We start from the raw sequence: 9819 nt of genomic DNA on the forward strand, positions 1-9819 counted from the left end.
AACACACACTCATGTGCTTCTGTGCACAGGTACATGCACTCATCACATGTGAACACAGATAGTCACATGTGCCTAGAGCTGCTTCTGTAAGAAACTATCTCCATTTTAAAAGACTCTTTTCAATGATATGAGACAAATAAAATCAGTTTATTCATGTTCTATTCTGACACCTCGATACTTACTGAGCTGTAAAGCAGTTGACTTCTTTATTCCAAGAGAAGAGTAGTATGTTGGAAATTTTTTAAAAAATTATCATCTAAGGTTAAAACACCTTGATATCCATTTCTTCACAACCAGTTTTCTATTCACCAGTGCTAAACACTAGAGTTGCAGAATATTAAGGGGAAGAAAAAGAAAACACCTTCTCAAGGGAATGGTTTGTAATAATACAAGTCAGGGGGAATTTCGGGCAAGCCACTGTGGTTTAGAGAATAATAAAGAAATTCAATGCATTAAAAAAATCAAAGTGGCAAATGATGTTTTAAAGTTTCCATTTTCTCATGCAGCATGATCAGTGAGCTGTGAATGACTGATGTATCAGTCCATCAGCAAGCTTCCTTGCATCACAAACAGGGAAAGTCAAGTAGGAATGTAGCTTTCTTACTGAAGCATTCATGTCCTTATATTGAAAAACAAGTACTTTTATATTTTATGGGTATTTTGAAAGGAGAATTAAAATAAAAATTCCTATATAAAACGTATTAGTCCTTGAGCTAATGCAGCCTGGTCTTCCCTCCCTCCCTCCCTCCCTCCCTCCCTCCCTCCTGGTCCTCCCTTCCTACCTCCCTCCCTTCCTTCCTCTTTATTTTATCTTTCCTCCTCTTTGCCTTCTGCCCTCTTTCATTCCCTCCCTTGCTTTCCCTCTTCTTTTCCTGCCTACCTCTGTTCCTTTATTATTTTCCCTCCCTCTTTCCATTCCTCCCTTTTTCCTTCCTTTCTTCCTTCCTTCCTCCTTTTCCCCTTCCCCTTCCCTTTCTTCTTTGTTCCTTTATTCTTTCATTCCTCTTTCTTGCTAGCAAATGTGAAATATGCAGAGTAGCAAAAGAGAATATAATAAAAGTATAATGTCTGAAGTCAGATGGTCTTAGATTGAAATCAGTTCCAACACTGACACATTGTGTGGCCTTGAACAAGCTCCTTAAACTCTCTAAGCCTTGCTCTTCCATTTACTAAATAGATCAGTCTTATTGGGTTGTTGTGAAAATTGGATGAATCCATGTATATTACCTATTTGGCACATGGGAAGCCCTCAGAACATTTCAGTTTATACTACTCGCCAAATTAAGAATCCTATTAAAAAATACCACAGGATAATACTGTGTTAACTGTTGATAATTTGTAATAATAGACATGATCAGAATGGCTCAAACAACACATTCTTATTTGAGAAGACACAGATGCCAAAGGAAAGAAATATTCTTAAAAATAGTCTACACCTGAAATTCTGTTTCATGTTTAGATAAAATTTGATAAGAACAAAAGAATAAAATGGAACTTTACAAGTTACATAGTAAAATGAGTCAAAATTGGATATAATTCAAGAAGTTTCTACTTTCCAAAGTAAAATCTGTTTTCATGAAGTCTTCTATTCATCATCCAAGCCCAGATCCTCTGTATTGGAAAAGTTGTGAAGAAGATGTTAAAAGACACAAGAATCAAGACAAATTTGAAGAAAATGGTAAGAGATGCTGCTGTGTACAAGTGTTCTGTGTACAATTTAGCTGAAATGTTGAGATAGGAAATGGAAGTTTCCAGAGAGCTTTGAATGCTGATCAATGCCTACAATTGTATGCACCACTTCAAGAGAATCTACATCCAAGTTTGCATTCCCTGAGAAAGGCAAGTGAGTTTATCTTAATTTTTTTAATCCTCACTCCAGGATATGTTTATTAATTTTAAAGGGGGAGAGAGAGAGAGAGAGAGAGAGAGAGAGAGAGAGAGAGAGAGAGAGAAGGACAGAGGAACATTAATGTGAGAGAGAAACATCTATAGGTTGCCTCCCGTACACGCCCCAACTGGGAATCAAACCTGTAACCTAGGTATGTGCCCTGACCAGAAATCGAACCCACAATCTTTAGGTGCAAAGGATGATGCTCCAACTCACTGAGCCACACAGGCAAGGGTTATCTTAATATTCTTTTGCTCTTTGTTTTAAGGATTGTTCTCCTTCCACAACATGTAAATTCTTCTCATTTCTCAAATGATAGTGAAGATGTACCCTCTTCTATACCACACTCTCAGATCTTATAGCCCCATTGAAGGAAATTAGTCACTTTTTTTTAATCTGTGTCCAGAGTATCCTATACCAATATTTGTTGATCATCTCCACAAATGAGAAAAGGATAGGAGCTATTTTCCCCCCATTTCTTCATTCCTCAATGCGTGGCTGTCCACTGAATTAAAGAATCACAGAATGAATGAACAAAGAAACAAATGAGAAGTCAGAGGACAAAGTATACCAACTGTGTTTACAATCAATCCTACATTCTGTCATACTGTGGATCCAGAATACCTATTCCTATAGTTTCCGTTCCTGTAGATGGGGTAAGGAAAATGAAAAGACACCTAACATATTTCATTAGCATTTCCCTTATATTTTCCTTAAAAGAAGCTACTGCACTAGACATTTTTGTCATCTACAAATAGGACATCTTCCCATAAAATGAAATTTGACCCCTACTATAAATCTGCTTTGGTAAATATGCATGAGTATTTTTAAGAAAGAGCAAGAAGATAGTAATTATAAATATCTACTTTGGGTCTTTAATGAAAATGCTACAATAACTTGATATAAATTGTACACATTCTCTTGCCATATTTTCATAATGTGTTCTGTAACACAGCCTTGTTAATAAGCATAAAGTATTTATCAGCCCAAATAATTGCTTTACATGGCCACTGTGTTCTGTGGTGAAATTCACAGGTAGAAACCTAAATGAATTAAAACATCACTGTACTCGCACTAAACATCAAAGTAATAAATAAAATTACTTGATATTGAGTGATAATAAGGATTTTATTCTTTACTTTTACTTCTCAGTTGTTTTCTCTAGATCACTAAATTCTCAGGGATCTTGATCTAAATTTCTTTTGTTTACCATCAACAACAATTTTAAAGATGTTAAATATTTATGATTTTACAAGTGTCTCTTAAACCTTATAGCTCTCAAATATTTCTTTATATTTATAGCTTTTTGCATGTGAACTCTCTCTCACACTCAAAAAATAACATCCGAGCTTTGCAGTTAGAGGAACACTGGATTCCTGTCTGGCTGAGTAGCTCTTTCTATTTCAGTTAACAATGTAGCTATCTGTCTTCTCTTCAGCAAACATTGCCATTTTTTCAGCCTATTAACTGTGGTCTAATGCTTTCTAACTGGAGTAATACAGTGCATTCTGCCTGCATTTCTAGGAAGTAAAGGGAATAACTGGCGACTCCTCTCTCTGCCAGTTTTCTGATGAGTTGGAATCTAAGCTGATTGTGTCACTTCATGCTTTCCTGTCCTTGCTGGTTCTTTTTCCAGAGCTGTGAATTAGCATTCTCTTAGCTGCAGGGTCCCCTGAGTTGCTAATTTCTCATCTCTAAAGTTTTTGTAGATCCAAAGTGTTTGGCCATTAAATAATATATCCTGGATCCAAGAGCTTTCCTCCTTGGTGAACTCAGGCTCTGCATACAAATTGGTGTGAAGGGCAGCTGCTGGATTCATCTTGGCAAATATAAATTCAGTATCCAAATGTCCTTTTGCCCTAGTTTTTCTACTTAAATAATTCTCTTTATGTCTTCATTGAAAATTAAAGTAGGTTTCCATGATTGGGTCTCTGTTTTGACTGTCAAGGTTATTCAACATGCTAAGTTCAAATCCATTTTATTTCTTCACTGATGTGCCAATGAAAGACTGATCTAGTGATTCCCTTAACAACAAACTACGGTTAATGTTTTAGTAATATTCTGGGGGTATTAAGCCATTTTTACACACACACACATATGTATTTATATATGTCATCTTGCTGAGAATTTTACTAGTATTTTCTTATTCTTTGGTGTTTTTCACATATGAACTGATTTCAGTGCACTCTTGGAAAAAATGGCTTCAGTTTGATTTTCTGTGCTCAGCTCAAAACTGTGCTAATGAAAAGAATCAATGTTCAAAGTGTGCTACAGAATGTATCGGTGAAATGGTTCCAGAAATAGTGTCAGAAAACCTGGGTATCAGCCTTAATCGATAGGATCCTGAGTTTATTTCACATTAAAAGTTATGCATTTCAAAGAAGAAAAATCTACACCAGGTTTTTTCAAACTGTGATTCAGCTGCTGGTAGGAGCCCCCAAGACACAGGGGACTGGAAAGTCAAGGTTATGTGTAGGATGGAACTAAGGAGTTATTTACTTCCTTCACTCTCGTTCACGAGTACACCCTCCTTCTGGGGGTTGTGAGTACAGGAAGAGAACATACAGAGGATTCATAACATATGATATTATCACCCTGATAACCAAGGGAATATGCAATTAGGTTTATACAAAAATCCATTTAATTTCCAATGCCGAAGGAAAGGGTCCATTTTGGCGTGACACTGTGAGGAGATCCTCTTACCTGCTCCCCGTGAAACGGAGAAAATTACAAAACTGGGAATGGCAACAAAAAGCAATCATTAAAAGCCTTTGGAACTGGTCCTAACAGCAAACAGCCAGAGAAGAGATTATGCAAAAAACCTATGAAAATTTGGTAAGAAAGGCTTGAGTCTGTGGTATTGGAACCAAAACTGCTCCCTTCCTCTACTCTGCTCCCTGTCCAACTGCGCTCCAGACTGATGCAGTTAAAGCACAGGACCCCGCTCCCCTAAGATCTCAGCCAGAGGACTTCCCTCTAGCCAGGAGCAGAACTCCAGCACTTCTCATCCTGCTCCAGGTGCCTGATGCTAAGCCTCAAGTGATTCCAAACAGGATGTAAGGACTCCCTTCTCCTGCCTAACCCCCCATGGATGGAATGGAGGCCCTGATAGCTCTTCCTCTGACTCCTGAGCAAGTGATTCAATACCAGGAGAGGCAAGTTGGAGAACCTCAGGTTTCTGCCCACCACTCCCCCAGCATCAATCAGATCTTAATGGGAGTTTCACTCCCACAGAGCTTGCTATTTCCTCACACACAGCTTCAGAGGCCTGGCTCAGATATTTTGCATGAGGGAAAGTGAGCCTCAAAATAAATAGCTCCCAATCTCTTCCTAAAGGAACTGACTTGATTTCCACACAAAAAAAATGGTGTTAATTTTAAACTACACTAAAGAACAGTGGAGGTTGTGGTGAAAGGGAAATGGAAAGACATATTTGGATCTAATGAATTTATAGCCTACACTGTAGACTGGCTAGTTTATAAGAGAACCAAGAAGACAGATTGGAGGACTTTTCCTGGCATCAGAACATACAACACTGAAGTCTAAAACCATCCCTTTGACTGAGTCACAATTGGATTAGTTCATTCAGAGAGAATTTATGCTCCAACAATTTATTATTGTTGAAAATAACAGCAATCTCAGGCAACTAGTGGAGTTTAACAATTAGTGTTCAGAGAAGGCAGGAACAGAGATTTACCAATACTGCTGTTGGTGGCTATGGGCATTCTGTAAGCCACACCTCCCTGAGAAGCAACATACAGACTTAATTAACAATGTGGGGGTTAGGTGGGGAATCAACCTTGCTGAGATAATTCATCCAGTCACTAAATGAATAAACAAATCTCCAGTTTAAAATATTTGTCATCGCTTCTCGGCCTTTTGGCTAAGATCAAGTGTAGTATCTGTTCTTATCAGTTTAAAACATTTGTCAAAAAATTTAAAAGAATAGGAATAATACAAAGTATGTTCTCCAACAATAATAGAATTAATTTGGAAATTGATAATAGGAAAAATGGGGAAACTCACAAATATAAGAAAATGAAAAAACCTTTTATGTAGCTAATGTGTCAAAGAATAGATAAAAATAAGAAAATTCTTTGAGGTGAATGAAAATGAAGGTGCAAGATACCAAAACTTATGGGATGCCCCTAAATCAGTATTTAGTGGAGCATTTAGTAATGCCTTTATAAAGAAAGAAAAAAAGATTTCAAATTAATAAATTTACCTGTCACCTTAAGACCCTGGGAAAAAAAAGAATAGCAAACTAACCCTAAAGCAAGTATAGGACAGGAACTAATAAAGATTAAAGATTTAAAAATGTAGAATAAAAATAGTGAAAAACAATAAAACCAAAAGCTGGTGGTTTGAAAAGTTCAACAAAATTGAGAAATCTTTAGCTAGAATGAGTAAGAAAAAAAGCCCAGATGAAATCGCTAAAATAAACAATTGAACAAAATAGTTCCAGAGACATAGAAGCATGGAACAGATTGTCAAATCTCAGAGGGAAGGCAGGAATAGGTGGGAAGAAATCAACCAAAAAACTTGTATGCATATATGCATAACACATGGATGGACACAGACAATAAGGTGGTAGAAACCTGGGGCGGGGGGTGGGCAATAAGGGGTCAATGGGAGGAAAAAAGGGGACATATATAATAATTTCAACAATACAGATTTTTAAAAAATAGAATAAAAATAAATGGGGAAGCATTATTACCAAGCTTACAAATATAAAATAGGATTATAAAGGAATACTATGAAAAATTATACTCCAACAAATTAAATAACTTAAATTAAATGGATAAATTCCTAAACAGATACAAAATATTGACACAGACACAGAAGAAATAGAAACTTTGAATATAATTATAAGTGAAGAGATTTAATTAGCAATCAAAAAACTACCCACAATGCAAAGCTCAGGCCTAGATGGCTTCATTAATGAATTCTACCAAACATTTAAAGAAAAATAAATACCGATTATCACAAACTCACCCAAACAACAGGAGGAAAAACTTATCAACTCATTTCATGAGTCCAATGTTACCTCAAAACCCAAACCAGAAAAAGACATTATAGAAAAAAAACCTATATATACCCCTAATATTTTATGAATTATGGTGCAAAAACCCTCAAAAATAACACTAGCAAAACAACAATATATTTAAAAATTATATACCATAACAAGTAGAATTTATCCCAAAATGCAAGGTTAATTTAATTTCCAAAAATCAATTACATGGAAACAACCTAAGTGCCCATAGATGGATGAATGGAGAGAGAGTATGTGGTATATAGACAATAAAATACTATTTATCCATACAAAATAATAAAATATTGCCATTTGAGACAACAAGGATGAACCTGAGGGCATTATGCTAAGTAGATTAACTAAGAGAAAGACAAATACCATATAATCTCACTTGTATGTGGAATTTAAACAACAAGAAGAAACCAAGCGTATAGATAAAAATAACAGTGGTGGTTGCCAGAGGTGGGATGGAGAAACTGGAGAAATGGGTGAAGGGGAACAAAAGGTACAGACTTCCAGTTATAACATGATGAAGTCACGGGGATATTATGTATAGCATGGTGAATGTAGTTAATAATACTGCATTGCATATTTTAAAGTTGCTGAGAGTAAATCTTAGAAGTCTTCATCACAAGAAAAAAGTTTCTAACTGTATGTGGTGACAGATGTTAACTAGACAAATTGTAGTGATCATTTCACAATACATAAAATTATCAAATATTATTTAGTATAACTTAAATTAATATACTATCATGTCAATTATACTTCAATAAAATTTTAAAACAAATCAATTAACATAATAAATCATAAAGTTACAGCAAAAATTCATAATATTTAACTCTTTTGTGATAAAAATACTTAAAAACTAGGAATAGAAGGGAACTTCTTTTTTAAATTTTATTTCATTGCTGACAGTATTACGATGTCTCCCATTTTCTCTCTCTTTGCCCCCTTTCTTTCCTAATCCAGGTCAGATTACCTTGTTATTCATTCATTCTTATAGTGCTCTGAGTTTATGCTTCATGATATTTATCAGGTGTTTATCTCTTTGTCAAAAAGTTCTTAAGTACATATTATATTTCTATATACAGATACATCAACAAAAACATTATAAATGATACACATGCTAGTAGCTAATTACTACTAACACATGTTAGCCCACATTAATTCTGCAATAAAGACCTATAGAAGTAATCATTCAATGTGCATGAACCATGAAAAACACTTTTTGAGAACAGACCAGAGAAGTCTGGCACTAGTGTGTGTATATAGATAATAACCAAAGCTAATGCAAGGATTAAACCTATATATGCACACATCAAAGAGTACCATCAGCAGTACAGGTGCCACACACATTAATTTAGTTGGGTATACCCTTCTTTGTTTCTTCCAAAGGTTGCTGAAGGGACGGACCTATATAAAACACAGATCTGGGCACTTCTCTCTACTTCTTAAAAACTTTCCATAGCTCCACATAGTCCTTGAGAACTCCCTCCAAAGATGGTGAATGTCCGGAGATTGACCCCAGTACATCAAGTTCTGCAATTTTATGCAGTGAGTTTAGAATCTACAAAGTAAAGACCAGTGGACAATGACACTATCCCCATCTTAATAATGACAATAATCTCTAAATATTTTATAGCTATTTCTCCTATTGTAGGGCTTAATATAACTTTTTCTGAATTCCCAGTATCTGAATTAGCTTTTAGATATCAAAACCTCTGAAGAAAGTGGAAAGGACACTTATTAAAAAGAGATGTGGACCTCTTTTCTTTCTAGGTAGTAATGACTATGATGGACTGTCCTAAATACTCGATTTCTTTTTTTAAAAAAATATATTTTATTGATTTTTTACAGAGAGGAAGGGAGAGAGATAGAGAGCTAGAAACATCGATGAGAGAGAAACATCGATCAGCCGCCTCCTGCACATCTCCCACTGGGGATGTGTCCGCAACCCAGGTACATGCCCTTGACCGGAATCGAACCCGGGACCCTTCAGTCCGCAGGCCGACGCTCTATCCACTGAGCCAAACCGGTTTCGGCTCGATTTCTTTAATGAATAATTCTTATCTCCATGGTATGTCTTCCCCTAAAACTATGAATATGCCCAATATGACCTATGATGTTACCTCTTTTGGAGAGGTGAGAAATGGTTCCTTTAACATATTGGTAAAGAATTTTAGGAGTATATCCTCAGCATCATAAACCTTTGAGGAAATCTGATTGGAACTTTGATATAATAGTGCAGTCTGACTCCATAAATTCAGTCCTCAAAGGAAGAAGCCTGATTAAACTCTCAAAAGGGATACTGCATTTCTAGGCCTATTTGGCTTTCAGATTAAGCATAAAACTCCAACAGACTTTTAGTGTAAAACCCTTTCCATAAACCTGTCCACTAGTTTGAGTTTAAAACATACTAACTGGTTTATCATAGAGTAACACAAAACAGTATGTAACCTTAATAAACTGGTGGTAATTAACTAGATGACATCCTGTTTAGTTTTCTAAATCATGTTGAGAAATACTGGCTCAATTTACATATAATTATGCAAACTGACATCTAATTCTGCAGCAGGAAATCAGAAAAATTTGGTTAAAATTTATGTTTTGCAATTTATTACAAATATGAGTTGAAGAGAATTTATATCCCTTCTGAGCATTAGTTTTATCATATATATGCAGTGAAAATACGCTTAGTTTAAAACAGGAGTTTTCATCCTTGGCACCATTGGCACTTTAGGGCAGATAAATCTTGGCTGGGGAGCTGACCTGGGCATTATAGGATGATTAACAACATCCCTGGCCTCTACCCACCAGATGCCAGTAAAGTACAAATAGGAAATACAGTCAATAATATTGTAATAACTATGCATGGTGCCAGGCGGGTACTAGAATTATC

General features: G+C 35.8%; 1 pseudogene; it reads left to right on the forward strand.

The window, feature by feature from the left end:
• Positions 1–5751: 5751 nt before the first annotated feature.
• LOC111824924 lies at positions 5752–5867 on the forward strand (annotated as a pseudogene).
• Positions 5868–9819: the final 3952 nt, after the last annotated feature.

The sequence above is a fragment of the Myotis lucifugus genome, unplaced genomic scaffold (genome assembly GCF_000147115.1).
Source record: "Myotis lucifugus unplaced genomic scaffold, Myoluc2.0 scaffold_8, whole genome shotgun sequence".
NCBI lineage: Eukaryota > Metazoa > Chordata > Mammalia > Chiroptera > Vespertilionidae > Myotis > Myotis lucifugus.